This window comes from Girardinichthys multiradiatus, chromosome 7 (assembly GCF_021462225.1).
Source record: "Girardinichthys multiradiatus isolate DD_20200921_A chromosome 7, DD_fGirMul_XY1, whole genome shotgun sequence".
NCBI classification, from domain to species: domain Eukaryota; kingdom Metazoa; phylum Chordata; class Actinopteri; order Cyprinodontiformes; family Goodeidae; genus Girardinichthys; species Girardinichthys multiradiatus.
The window spans coordinates 32,509,350-32,523,171 of record NC_061800.1 but is presented as its reverse complement, the minus strand read 5'-3'; the positions used below and the strand labels follow the sequence as shown (position 1 = coordinate 32,523,171).

Genomic DNA, 13,822 nt, shown 5'->3' with positions numbered 1-13,822 from the left:
GAGGATTCCAAATAATTTACTGGTGGCTTTTATATAAATGCAGAGTTGCAATAAATAATGGAAACCCTGAAGAATGTGCTCTATTTTTCAGAAAGATGACAAAGAGCAGCTGAAAAAAACCCAAAATAAAATCTAGTTGTTTTTTTTTTTACTTATCTTTTATAAACATTTTCATTTTCATCTTTATAACATAAACTTAGAATCTGTAATCTCTTCATTGAAACCTAAACATGGAGTTAATATTCAATTCCTTTTTTAGTATATTTGGCTGGAAATTACATGTAAACTTTATTTAAAGAACAAAATATATAACTGTAGCATATAATATAAAAAAAACATGATCTTTCCAACATGCTTGTTTGTGTTATATTGGCACTTATAAAAAAGCTTATTTTTCTTTTTAACATACAAGCCAATTTTTCAGACTGGACTCCACCGATCAAGCATTAACAGACTTTGTACAAATGAGGAAAAGCTTTTGTACACTTTTAAACACTGATTTTCTCCAGGAGCCAACAACAAACAAAGAAAACAGGCAATATAATACAATATGTATGGTTATCTTCTAACTTGGTGAAGGCTTATTTTTCATCACCTAATTGTAATTTTATTGAGTATCCTGACAGAAAAACCCAAAGCTATTGGTCAAAAACACTTTCAAGTGATCTGTGGTAATGAATAAAATAATGTATTCTAAAAGGAAATGTCAGAACATCTGTTCATGAACGAAATATTTTAGAATTGTGGTTTAAAATCCCACCAGATCTTATCAATGAAGGTCATCACTCCTCTGCTTCCACCATTTTACAGACATGTGATAAATGACCCTTTTCCAGTGCTTAGAGACTTTCTAGTCTGATATAACCTTTAAGTAATTATAATCTAGAGATTTGAAATATGGATTTACACAGATAAAGCTTAAACATGAGGTATCTATACATAAATGCTGTAATTTTTAGAATGCTGATAACACAGAGAAAAGGGGAGAATAGCATACACCAAAGCCCAATATACAGCCAGGGGATCCCATGACAATCGGAGCATGGCCTTTTAGTCGAGTACCCTGACAGAGATGCCAGTTTGACGTACGGCGCTCCCCCAAGTGACATTTCTCCAGGGCAGGGAAGAGGGGACAAGTGTTGGATATAAAAGGTTGTTAGGAAAAAATATAGCAAAATTTCTAAGGGGTCTTCCTTATAAAAGAAATCAGGTTAAATGGCAGTTACTTTTTAGACATTATTTTTAAAGATATTTAAAATGCAAGGATTTTTATTTACTAATTAAGTAGTGTAATTTTGGTTAAGCCCATCTTAAGCAGTATGTGTGTAAAACCCCATCTTTTCAATGCTTCTAAAATGCAAATACATCCATAAGGCTTTATTTGTATATAAATGGTCTTTTAATTACCCTAGAAGCACAAGAAAAAAACACATTTTGGCTGATAAAACATTTTAATGAGCTTTCAGAAACTGCTGTTTCAGCCAACGATTGTTATTTTTGGCAAAATGGGCTGAATTCACCTCAATGTACTTGTAAGGTTATCAAACAGACAAGATAGGAGATCAGAGGTGAGGTGACTGCAAGGGAATGCTTGTTTATTCGCTTGGAGGTCATTAGCATCACATCCATTAGTGCAGTGCCAGCCTCACTGCCCCACTCCATCACTCAGTCCTCTGAGACAGACTGGCTGTCAGTGCGGAGAAGCAGCCAACATGCCTCAAACACACTGAACTAACACACCAACTGCCAATTTTTGGCCTGTCTTTATTCATCTATCTGCTTTTTGAACTGAAAGTGGAGAAGACCTGTCAGCATATGGAGAAGAAAACTACTGTGAAAGGTCATGTGCAGCCATATAGTAACCTGTACATTGTTTGAGTCTTGGACAAGAAGTTTTTGTTTTTATAAAATATCAAACAGACATTTATGTCAAACAGATCTTTTTGTTTTTAAACTTTTTTTTTTCTTACTGTATTGATTCTGGAAAGTTGTTAAAAGTTTAAAGTATTTTATTTTATTTTTTTACTATCTTTACCTCATAATCAAATGCCAGTAATTTTTATTTGTTCATAAAAATTATTATAGAGATTGTTGAATACAACCACTTTTATGTGAATCCTATAAAATAAGCAAGTCATTACATTTTCACATTTTGTCATGTTACCATCACACACTTCAATCTATTTTTGGGTGACACAGCAAGAAAGACCAATGCAAAAATAGTGCATAACTGTGAAGTGGAGGGCAATTTATACATGGCATTGAATATATTTAAAAAATAAAAGTCAGACATGTTAGTGTTAAAATTTGTATTCAGCCACTTCTAGTCTCTTACGGCTAAATAAAATGAAGTGTAACCAACTGCCTTCAGAAGTCCCTAACTCAGTTAATTCAGTTACGTTGCTTCCAATTCACAAACATGAACTTATCTGTGTTGGTCTATTACATAAAAAATCCTTGGATGTAGCCTGACAACATAAAGAAAAGTTCAAGTGTATTATTTTTTCTTTACATAGACAGTTTCCACAAAATAAAACACTACCAATTGCTTTTAAAAATCACTTAATTAGTAAATAGTATTTTTTCTTTCATGTTCACAGTTCTGCACTACTTTGTGTCAGTCCATCAAATAAGATAAAAATGACTTACATTAATGTTTGCACTGTAACATGACAAAATATGAAAAAGTTCAATTAATATGAACACTTTTTCAAGGCACTGTGATTATTGTTTATTACATTATTCTCTGTCTTTCAAAGGCATTATACTTAAACTTGAAATTAATTTACATGGCAGAAGTTCTAACATCCAATACGCAGGTAGTCCATACAGCCCTTCCTTTATAATTATTATGCAGCAAACAACATAAAACTGCAAATTTTTGCAGGAATAGAGAGGCTGTGCAGCTGGAATGCTGCTGCAGAAGGTAGGTGCTCTTCAGTCTGTTTCTGTTCCACTCTTCTAGTCAAATCATTCAGGTGATGCCAAGGTAAATGATTTATAATGGTGAAGTATTTCAACATATGCACCTGACTTCCATAAAACGATTAATTAAAGTCTGTCAGCCTGACATAAAATATCAGATGAGCTTAGCAGATAAGGATATTGCAGTAGCTAACCCGTTTGTTCTAATAAAACTCTCTTCTGGAACAAAAGTTTTAAGCTCTGTGTAGAATTCAATACTCTCTATGCCACATCATGTATTTATTTATTCTGTAGTTTTTTATACTACAAATACAGAAATGTAAAACTGGCACCAAAAATCATTGATTTCTAGGGCGGTTTTGGCGCTTCAGGACCTGGAGAATTTGTCATAATTGATGAAAAACATAATTGCTGTTCTCTGCAGCAGGATAATGATCTGAAAGCGCACATCCAAGTCCTTGTCTGAATACCTAAAACAGAAAACAAAAATTAATAAAAAATATGAAGGTTTTGAGGGGCCTTTTTATAGTCAGGACTTAAATGCATTTTAGAAGCTATACCCACGACGTAACGCAGGCTGCTCGGAAACCCTCCAGTGTGACTGAAATAAAACAACTTTGCAAAGACGAGTAGACTACAATTCCCCCACAGTGATGTAAAAGATTCATTGCCTGTGATTCCAAAAACTTGATGACAGTTGTTGCTGTTAGGGTGACACAAACAACTATGAATAAGTATTGTATGAGAAGTTATGCTGAACTTTTTCAAAAAAGGTGTTAATTCATAACAAGGGTGCAATTACTTCTTCGCATAGGGCCAGGTCAGAAATTTGTAAGGGAGCAAATACTTGTCACAGCATTGCATTTAAATACAAGTAATGTATGCAGATTCCCATTAGGGATTTTTTTGGTTTTTGTAAATCAGCTCAAACCACCAGCATATTTGAATTCAAGCAACAGCAAACACTGTTAACACAAACATTTCTTACTATTCAATTCAATTCAGTTTTATTTATATAGCACCAATTTACAACACATGTCGTCTCAAGGCACTTCACAAATGGTTTGGAATGGTATAGGGTTGTTGGGGAGGTTAGATTAAACTACTAAGTGTTAGAGTTTGGCCATTTTAGAATGGGCTATGTTTAGGGGTACTAAGTAAAATAATACACTGATAAAGTGTGTCCATGTAGAGCCCATTGGTGGCCATTATACTAAAAACCACAAGGATTGGGGGTACCTCTATGTCAGACTAATTATACCCATTGGAAAAGAGAAAGGGTCGCACAGGTAGCAGCAATGGAGGGTGTGTTTGCACCTCAACCATAACTGAGCCAGTTTAGGCTACACCTGACTCCCCCTTACTCCATCCAACAGGGAGGGAGGAAGGCAGAGGTAAAAATAATTGGAGAGTGTTGTTTTCTGTTGCATTGTGTGAAAGGTGGGTAACATTAAAATGGGCTAAGTCAATTCAATCGAATCATATAGATTTCAAGTCAGGCACATTCCAATTAATAACTGACCAATGAACAGTACAGTCAGATTCAGTTATTTATTCAAATTGGATAAAAAGTTTTTCTATCTAAGGAAACCCAGCCGATTGCATCCAGTCAGTGACTTGTAGCAGTCACTCCTCCTGGATGAGCATGTAGCGACACTATTGACTCTTTTTTTGTAAAGTTAACAGCAAAGGTATGACAGAAGGAGATGGCAGCAGATTAAAGGTAGGGAACAATAGAGTAGAAGACATGTGCTATAGTTGGTTGAATTCTCTGTTTTTCTTTTGTTTGTTTTGTTTTGATTTCTATGCTCCTTCCTACCTTACAGTACCTGATGTGTCTCCTTAAGTAGGGACTGTCATGAGTTAAGGATTCTTTGTTTTTTGGGGGGTTTGAGTTATTCTTACTTCCAGTTTACATTTTTGGATCTTGCTTCTGTTTTCCTGGCTATGCTTTAGTTTCTTAGTATTGTTCATGTTCTGTACGTTATGTTTTCCCGATTGGTTTGTATTGTTGGATTCCTGTTTGCCCTAGTCACGTTTTGTTCTCCCTGCATCTGTACACCTGCGATCAGCTTCATTCGGTCCACCTGCATCATGTAATCAGTCTTCTTGTTTCACCTGTATCACACTCCATATATACACCATCATTCTGTTCATTTCTCACAGAAACCTTTTAGTTCATTCTGTTCATGCCAATCCTGTTTTGCCTGCCTGTCCATGCCTGTTTTTGCCACCACCTGCTGAAGTGAGTTTCATTCATTAAATATTTTATTCACCACGCTACGCTGCTTCCTACTCGTCTGCATTCTGGGGTCCACCGCCACACCACGTATTTGACAGGGACATAGATTCTATTGATTGCTGTACAGGTTGATAAGGACTGCTGATAGCAACACATGCAAAGAAAATTTAAGTTAAATAGTTTGAATAAAGTAATGAAAAACTATGATTTCCCTGCAGTATGCACAGCTTGACACAATCCAAATTTCTTGTGGCTGGACCACCTGGCTGCTGTTGAGATAGCAGTGTGCTGGTGTGTGTGTGTGTGTGTCTCTGCATGTGTTTGTATAAGTCCTGGTTGGCACCAGGGAGAAAGTCAGACTAGCCTGTCAGGCCCCCGAGGGTCCTTGTTAGTTGAGTGTCCATTAGCCTGATGAGGTTTGGCAGCTCATGTTGCTGGAGTTACTGTTAAGTTTCAACCTTTCTCATGGCTAGGCCTAATTAAACCTAGACCTCAGGCCTAATTCAAAGCTAATTAGCTGCAGGGGTTAGCTACCACCACTGCAGGCTGTGATGGGTGTTGTGTAATATGTTTAGTAAGGCGTGTTAAATGGCAGTTATTCAGTGGGAGACCAGCTGAAATAAATGAACTCACAATATGCAGTTTAGATGATGTTTTTAAGCAAAGCAGTTAAACGTCTGAGCAGTGGCACAGGTGCAAAGAAGTTCCTACTTGGAAAAGCTCCAGTGAGCACTGAATGTCTAGATTCTCCATTGAGGAATGCATCTCTGGAAAACATGCCGGAGCATGATATTATGGTGAATTTAAGTCAAGAATTTTTGTATTTTTGATGCACAAAGAAACCAACTGGCCTGACTGCATTTTTGTAGAATCTACACAATAAACTGTCCGACCCTTGGGAAAGGTCCTATGGTTTCCCATTAAGCTGTACTGACAGCTTGACATTTCCCAGGGTAGAGGGCTCTGATTCGAGTATGTTTTATTCATCCTATTGACTTTGCATTGGTCCCAACCAAGACAGAAAGCAAAAAGCTTGAAGTGTGGTAGGTGGCAGTGAAAGGGAAAGGAGAAGACACCTGTTGTTGTTGTTGTGCTTACTGCTCAGATAGCCAGATACATCTCTGAGACAGCCAGGTGACATATACAAAATGTACTCATCAACATGCAGACAGAGTTTGGAAAATTCAGCCTGTTCGGAAAGGATAAATCTCTTTCTTTACTAGGAAGACTTCCGGCAGTTTGATGTTGCATCCTTGTAGAATTTTACACTTCTGTTTCACACGTTAAGAAACAGAAAATAAACCTGAATTAAATCTCAAACCGTGGCTCACTAAACTTGAATAAAAAACATTTATTTTCTGTACACATGCAGAGCCAATTTAAGGTTGTATAAGGGAATAAGCACTGATTTCACTTTTAAATTATTCATGCCTAAACATTTTTGGTTTTGCATTTAAGACCAGGAATGCCCTAAAATAGGTAAAGATAACAAATTTGAGGGTATGACATTTTTCTGTCTGTGCTACTCACATATTTACAATAGATTATTTCCACTATTATGAGTAGGTGTGGTAGCATCTTCATATAGATTTCAAATGCCCTTAAAGTGCACTGAATCAATTCAGAACCCGCCTTCACTTTAACCTCCCACCTGTCAATTAAATTGGCTGTAAATTGAACTTCAACATGTCACAGTTAGTCAGTCAGTCATTTTCTACCGCTTATTCCATAGTGGGTCACGGGGGAGCTTGTGCCTATCTCCAGCAGTCTATGGGCGAGAGGCAGGGTACACCCTGGACAGGTTGCCAGTCCATCACAGGGCAACACACAAACTCATTCATACACCTAAAGGAAATTTAGAGTTACCAATTAACCTAACAGGCATGTCTTTGGACTGTGGGAGGAAGCCGGAGTACCCGGTGAGAACCCACGCATGCACGGGGAGAACATGCAAACTCCATGCAGAAAGACCCCAGGCTGGGAATCAAACCCAGGACCTTCTTGCTGCAAGGCAACAGTGCTACCAACTGCGCCACTGTGTCACAGTTAGTTGATTGAAATTAAGTAGGTAATTTAAAAAAAATAAATTACTTGACTAACTTTTGAGTTCCCAGTTTCATTGTGCATCTGATTTATAACTTCTGATTAAGAAGGGAATATTAATTGGTTGTTTTTTTTTTTTTGTTTTTTTTCTTGGCATGCTGAATTGGACCTTCAGATCAGATGGTAATTTAATTTTTGGGTGTTTACCATGTAAATGGTTGTTAAACAGTGCTTCCTCCGTCAAAGGGCCAAAACAAATAGCTGCCAGGCCAAAATTTAAATAAGTAGTTTTCGAAAATGTCATTTTGTTTGTTGCCGATTTGACCCATATGCAGAAAACACTCACAAAAGATTATAAAGTTTAAAGCGTTTATTTTATCACAGGATCGTGGAAGGCGTGGTCCGGGACAGGAACTCCTCCGCTGCATGGAGAGGTAACAGGTAAGTGGTGGATTGTAACAGTTAGGATTCGCTGTGTAATGTATCTTACAGTTGTAGGTGTGGATGGCTCACTGGAGGAGATAAGGTTCCTGGTCTGGTAAGCTTGGTAACCTGGTTACGTAGGTTTAACTGATCCTTCCCAAGGATCAGAACTTAGGTTCGGTACGTTCTTTCAGATGGAGTCCAGAGGTGCCGCTCGTTGGAGGGTGGACAAGGTTCGCTCGGAGGAAGCTGAGGTTATGGAGTCCGGTTGCTGCCAGCGGAGCTTGACGGAATATCCAAACTCGAATTCTTGGCATGAAAAGGTGAAGGCAGGTAGGTTCTTCAAAGGAACTTGAGCTGTGTCCAAAACTGAACCTGGAAACAAGTAAGGACAAGATTAATAAGTCTAGGCTTAGCATTAACATGGAGTTCATTTACTTTGGCCAGTTGAATATACCATAGAGGCAAAACACTCAGGCATCGAAGTGCTGGCAGCATGCTCCTTTTAAACCTCCCAGCTGATCACGGAGATGGAAAACACCTGTCCTTAACCCAACAGAGCACAAGCGGCACCTAGAGGTGAAGCACAGTTAATAGCAGGCACAAAATAAAGTCAGCAACTCCCAGAACCTGACAAAAAAGCCCAGGTAGGTGAATTGTTTACTTAAGATTACAATCACATCACATACGTATTTGCATTTTGTGGCCTCCAGGTGCCAAAACAACCTACAGAGTGTATTGCTTGTAACTATTAATAATGTGATTATAGTAACTGTGAACAGAGTGAGTCTGTTTCAGCTTGCTCCTTTTCTATCCACTTTGTATAAAAATAAAATGTGAAAATTCTAGCTTCCTAAAACCTGTCCACAAATATATTTTATAAAATCAATAGTTTATCCATTTATCACGTTCTTGCTGTTATTTATGTTTGTCATACTGCTGGTATTTTGAATAAAGTGCATTGCGTAGGGCTGTTCATCTTGTATAACGAGGGTTTGTTTTTCTGACACTTTTTTTTCAAGAATAGTTGACAGGTAGTTTTCTGTCATATGAATAACTGGGCTGGATATAATTAAATATAATTTACACATTTACATTTTAACTCTAAAAGAAGAAAAATAACCAAAATTAGAGGACCTCAGTTTATTGTAATGACAGGAAAAATAATACATTGCAGGGGGTCACTTTACAAGTTTTGAAAGGTGATCAGGATAAATAAACAGTGACTTATTCCTTTGACATTTTGCTCTTTGGGAGTCATGTCCAGTGAACACGCAGCTGATTCCAGTGGACCCAATAAGAAGGGCCACATTTAATGTTGTGTTCAAAAGCAATCAAGAAAAGAAAAAAAGGTCACTACTTGCTGAACTTTTTACAGTCACATTTTCCATGAAATATCTTCCTTACATAAACACATGAAGCAGATTTTTTTTTTAGCCTTTAGCCCTAAAATATGACACAATTAACTTTCAAACTAGGACATGTTGTCTTATTATGTGCATTTGTCAACCTGTCCTATGTGAATTTAAGTTCTCTAGGGGCCTCGTAGCTCAGCCGGGGGGCTCTAGGCAGGCCTTTACTCTCCCTGTATCCCAGACTAGGCCTGTAAATATAGCATGCAGACAAGGTGTTTTGTTGTTTTACCTTCTATTTTATTTGACACATGGTTCCTTCTTTTTCTTCATTAGTGTTATTCAGATAAAACTGTAAATCTTTAATTCTGATATGTCCGCATTTTATTTTTTCCAAATAGCTCAAGTAGTTTTATTAATAAAGATTGTTTAAAAAAGAGATGGCTGAGATTATTTTGTATTTTTATCAGGATGTTAGGGCTTGAGCAACGGATGAACCCAGAATGCAGACTAGCAGGCAGCATGATGGTAAGTGGAAAACTATTTAATAACAAAAAAAACACACTCACAGGAGGTGATGGCAAAAACAGACATTGGCAGGCTGGCAAGACAGGCTTGGCGTGAACAGCAGGACATGAGCATGAATTGAAAACAAGACATGATATGAGAAATGTTTCCACCATGACTAACTGAACAGGTGTGTATATATGGAGTGAAAACCAGGTGGAGCAAGGAGACAGATTAACTTTGAGCAGGTGAACCGAATAAACTTAATTGACAGACAGAACAAAATGTGGCTGCGGCAAAAACAGGATTTCAAGAATACAAACTAATAGAAATCAAACTAGAAAAAACATGAAATCAAAGCATAACCAGAAGCCCAATCCAAGAAAACAACTTAGCAAAACATGAATACAAAAACTAAAGCATGACCAGGAAAACAAACAGAAGAACGATTTAAAACTTCAACTGTGAAAAAGATATAAAGAAAAAACCCAAAACAAAAACCAAACAACCCCAAATCATAACACAGGAATGCAACCATATTTTAGTAATGTAAAATCCCCTTGCCTTGTTGCCTTGTGGATATGCCAATTTATTTTGCTTAACCCAAACTGTGTTGGGGGTATGAAGCGTTCACTGCAGGATTTTACAAGATTTATTTTTTTTAAGTACACAGAAGAAAAAAAATTTAATTCTGTTGTTTCTGTATTTGAGTTGGTGACATCACGAGAGGCGCAAGAACTGAGCTGATCTGCTGAAGCTAGTTAAACTCCACTCTTCTCTGATCCTAAAGAAACCTCTTCCATGATTTAAAAATTCCCAAATCTTTCAGGTTTTTTTTTCCAGTGATGGCAAATAAGGCTCACTCTGCAGTTACAGAACAGTACAGAATACAAGAAAAACTATTTTAATACTTGATCAGTATGACTGCAAAGGCTCAATATAAATTCAGACCATTCACCATTTTGTAAACACACAAATTAAGAAGAAAAAATTATTGGTGACCTTATGCATCATGTGATGTCATTACGAGACATACATGAGAGAAGCTTTATTTATGACAGCAGATTTTACGACAGCAAAACAGTCTATAAGTGACAAACAACATCTAAAGTGAGGCTGATAGATTTTACAGAAAAAAGACTAGCTAATAGCTTTGCACTACTATGAAGTCTTTATAAAATACAAAGCTAGACAGTCAGACTCTTGTAAGTGTTACAGCGACTTTCAGGTCAGTGTTAGGAGTAATATGAATTTTCTTTTGGGAATATTTGCCTGAAATTCTGGACATAACACAATTCAGAAAGCGCTCCCCCTCATCTCCAGGCATGTCACGTGGGTTTGGTAGCCTGGAGCTGTGGCAGAAGCCTTCTACAGGACAAAGCACTTGGAGCACACTGTGGGCCTTGTTCCCTTTCGGTCGGCTCCATGTCAAATGGGTGTTTGCTTTCGGGGGAGGACGAGGATCTCCCCTGAAGGAGCAGCAGCATGCAGCTTGCACTCAATTCAAAATAGTGACACAGAAAACCTGGATTTTGTTTAGACACAGAAGGGATCAGAATTTGCCTATCGCTGGCTACAGATTGTTTTTTACTGGTTAATCAAAGGTATTGAGTGGTAGCTTCTTAATTAACTGGTTTGCAATTTAGCCAATTTTCTTTTTTTTTTTGTCTGTTCCGACAATTACAGTTACCAATATCTCCTTGTGAAATCTGCCCAGTCTGAACTTATAAATAGATAGTTCTGGTGACTTCCACAAATGTGTGCTGAACACACACCAAAAGTTAAATAGGATTGTTCCTGCAGTTTGTGTTTCAGTCTCGATTGGATGCCAGTGGATGAGGGACCAAGACAAATATTGCTAAAGAATCTAAATTTGAAGCAACTACTGAAAGCCCGGTATGATTGCTTCTTTAACTCTTGCCCAAAGAATAAAAAACATAGATGAAAATCCTCAATTCACATTGTGGCTGGGCTACAACCACCCACAAAGAAACGTGAGCTTCAGAAATGGATTAACAGCAGTGCCGGGTATGATTTTATGTCTCTGTAAAAATAATTCATGTAGTTCCATCCTTTTAATAAACAGCAATTCATCAGTGCATGACATTCTGGTTTTATCTTGACTGGTTATAATATCACGTTGAAGATGGAAAAGTTGACACTTATATTTAGATTGTTTACATGTAAGAATGTTGGTCCAGAAGTCAAGTGAATCATTCAAAGCTTACAATTACATGAATAAGATGGATTCTAGGACACCATTTGCAGGTAAGATGTTAATATTTTAACTCCTTATAACAGAACATAACTCCTTATAACCCTCAACCACCTGCAAGTTACATGACTTACTTAAACAGATTGTGGGAAAATATGGAAATACAATTTCAAACTCATATCAGTAAAAAAAAAATTTATTTAAAGACTTCACAGTTTCAGCTTAATTTAGAATTTACCAAAATGGTTGGACTAAAGTCCAAGAGAAAACAATAATGCCCCTGTCAAGTTTTGGTGAGGCATGATGTTCAACAGTGTTAGAGAGCACTCTCTTGTCCGTCTTCCCAATCTGAATGTCCCCATGTCTGTCTCAGTCTCACCAGTGTCCTTGTTAATGCCCTCGGGTGAACCAAGCCATGTCAAACCTGAATCCATCAATCACTCAGTGCCAGTCATGGGGGGACAGAGGGCCTGGCAGAGATGGAGGGATTAATGCAGTGAAGAAGAGGGTAATGGGAAAGGTAAAGCATAGCCAGCAGTTCACCCTCCTCACTGTTGTCTCCCTCCATCCACAGCCCTAAGAAATCTCAGACTCTAAAAGAGTTTGGAGTCAATTATCAGGTCAAAAAAAGGCATTCACAACTGATTCTAATAAAAAGGCACACAGACCTAAACACTTGTTTGAGGAAAGGAAAGTCAAGAGAAAAGCGGAGACAACCACAGAAGGAAAACTGACATGAAAGGGAAAAAAGAAGGAAAAGAAGTTGAAAAGAGAGATGAGAACAGAAAAAGACAATAAGAAGGAGAAATAAGATAGTGAGAGAACAGAAGTCAAAAGAAAGAGGTGACAACTCTGTGGATGAGCCAGCAGGCACATGTGTGTCCAGCAGAATGAAGTGCCATTGTCAGAGCCTTAACTTCCCCCACGGGTGCCCCTGATTAATTGTCCGTTCAGCTTCTGTGATGGCGACTACTTTAACCAAGACTCCCAAGACACTCACCCATATCCCATACTCCACTGGAGTACTCCTCTTCTCCCATGTACCATCCTGACTGGCTGCCCCTCTTTGGCTATACTTTCAACCCCCCCCCATCCGTTCTTTTTTTTTTTTTGTCATTTTCCTTCTGCTACAAATAACCTTACATCAGCACCCCTTTCACCTTGCTGTCAGGGGATAATGTCTCTCTACAGGAGAGAGATTTTAGAACAAAAGCAGGGAGGCTGAAAACAGCATGATATGCAGTGTGTTCCCCCTGTGTGTTTACACATGCTCTGGTGACTGGCTGAGACAAAGCACCCCTGTCACAGGTAAACACTAAAGCACAGCAAAGCAAAATGGCAAGGTTGACTTTAGACCTGCTATGCACTTACTCAGCTTTTCTCTCTCTTTTGATATAGTCTCATATAATCAAACACATCGTTTTATTTAAAGAACACCCACTCACATAATGTAAAGATTTTTACAGTTATTTATAACTGCGACAAAAAAATATATATTAAAAACACCAATCAACTCTACCACAAAAAAGAAATTCCTCGTGTCGGACTGAAATTAAATTTTCTGCATAAATTATAGTTTCTCTAAAAGCAATACAATTGCCACTTCATTCTTCTCCCTTTCTGCGGTAGAACTGTGGCATCCAACTGGATGGCTATATACCACCCCCCAAAAGCAGCCAAGGTCAATTGCCTTCCTGGTCCTCTCATCTTGTGCTTTATGTACCTTCACATCCAGGGAAAAGGAGCTGCACTATTTCTGCTCTGCTGCAAGGTGACTGCTGCTTTGCAGGAATGATAGTCACACTAATGCAGCTGGCTAGGAGTAGTGTTTTAGTCAAGGTTTCCTTATTAATAAAAATAAATAAACAGTAGAAAATGTGTAAACATAATCATGAATGCTCTTTTTGTTTTTCTAATTATGGCCATACCTGTTCTGATTCTGATCTAAGAGTTGTTAACAGTGCTTTTGAAAGACTTGATTGAACAAAACATTTCTCCAAGGTTGCCACAAACCTGAATGTTATTGCTGACAGATCATCACAAAGTGCTGCAGTATTGTGAATGGGGGAAGGCAAATACACATCTGAAAATTTAAAAAAAGGTCCACATAAACAA

At 37.8% G+C, this 13,822-nt stretch overlaps 1 protein-coding gene and 1 long non-coding RNA gene across 2 annotated transcripts in view; both read right to left on the bottom strand.

Annotated features, from left to right (window-relative positions):
- Positions 1-13,822, bottom strand: part of LOC124871474 (receptor tyrosine-protein kinase erbB-4-like) — a 473,669-nt gene that overhangs the window by 447,053 nt on the left and 12,794 nt on the right. The gene's annotated exons all lie outside the window — the stretch shown is intronic.
- Positions 7,566-12,764, bottom strand: LOC124871475. The gene is made up of 3 exons (XR_007039025.1): positions 12,708-12,764; positions 8,091-8,206; positions 7,566-8,008 (listed from the first exon to the last, which is right to left on the bottom strand). It is a non-coding gene; the product is annotated as an uncharacterized LOC124871475 (long non-coding RNA).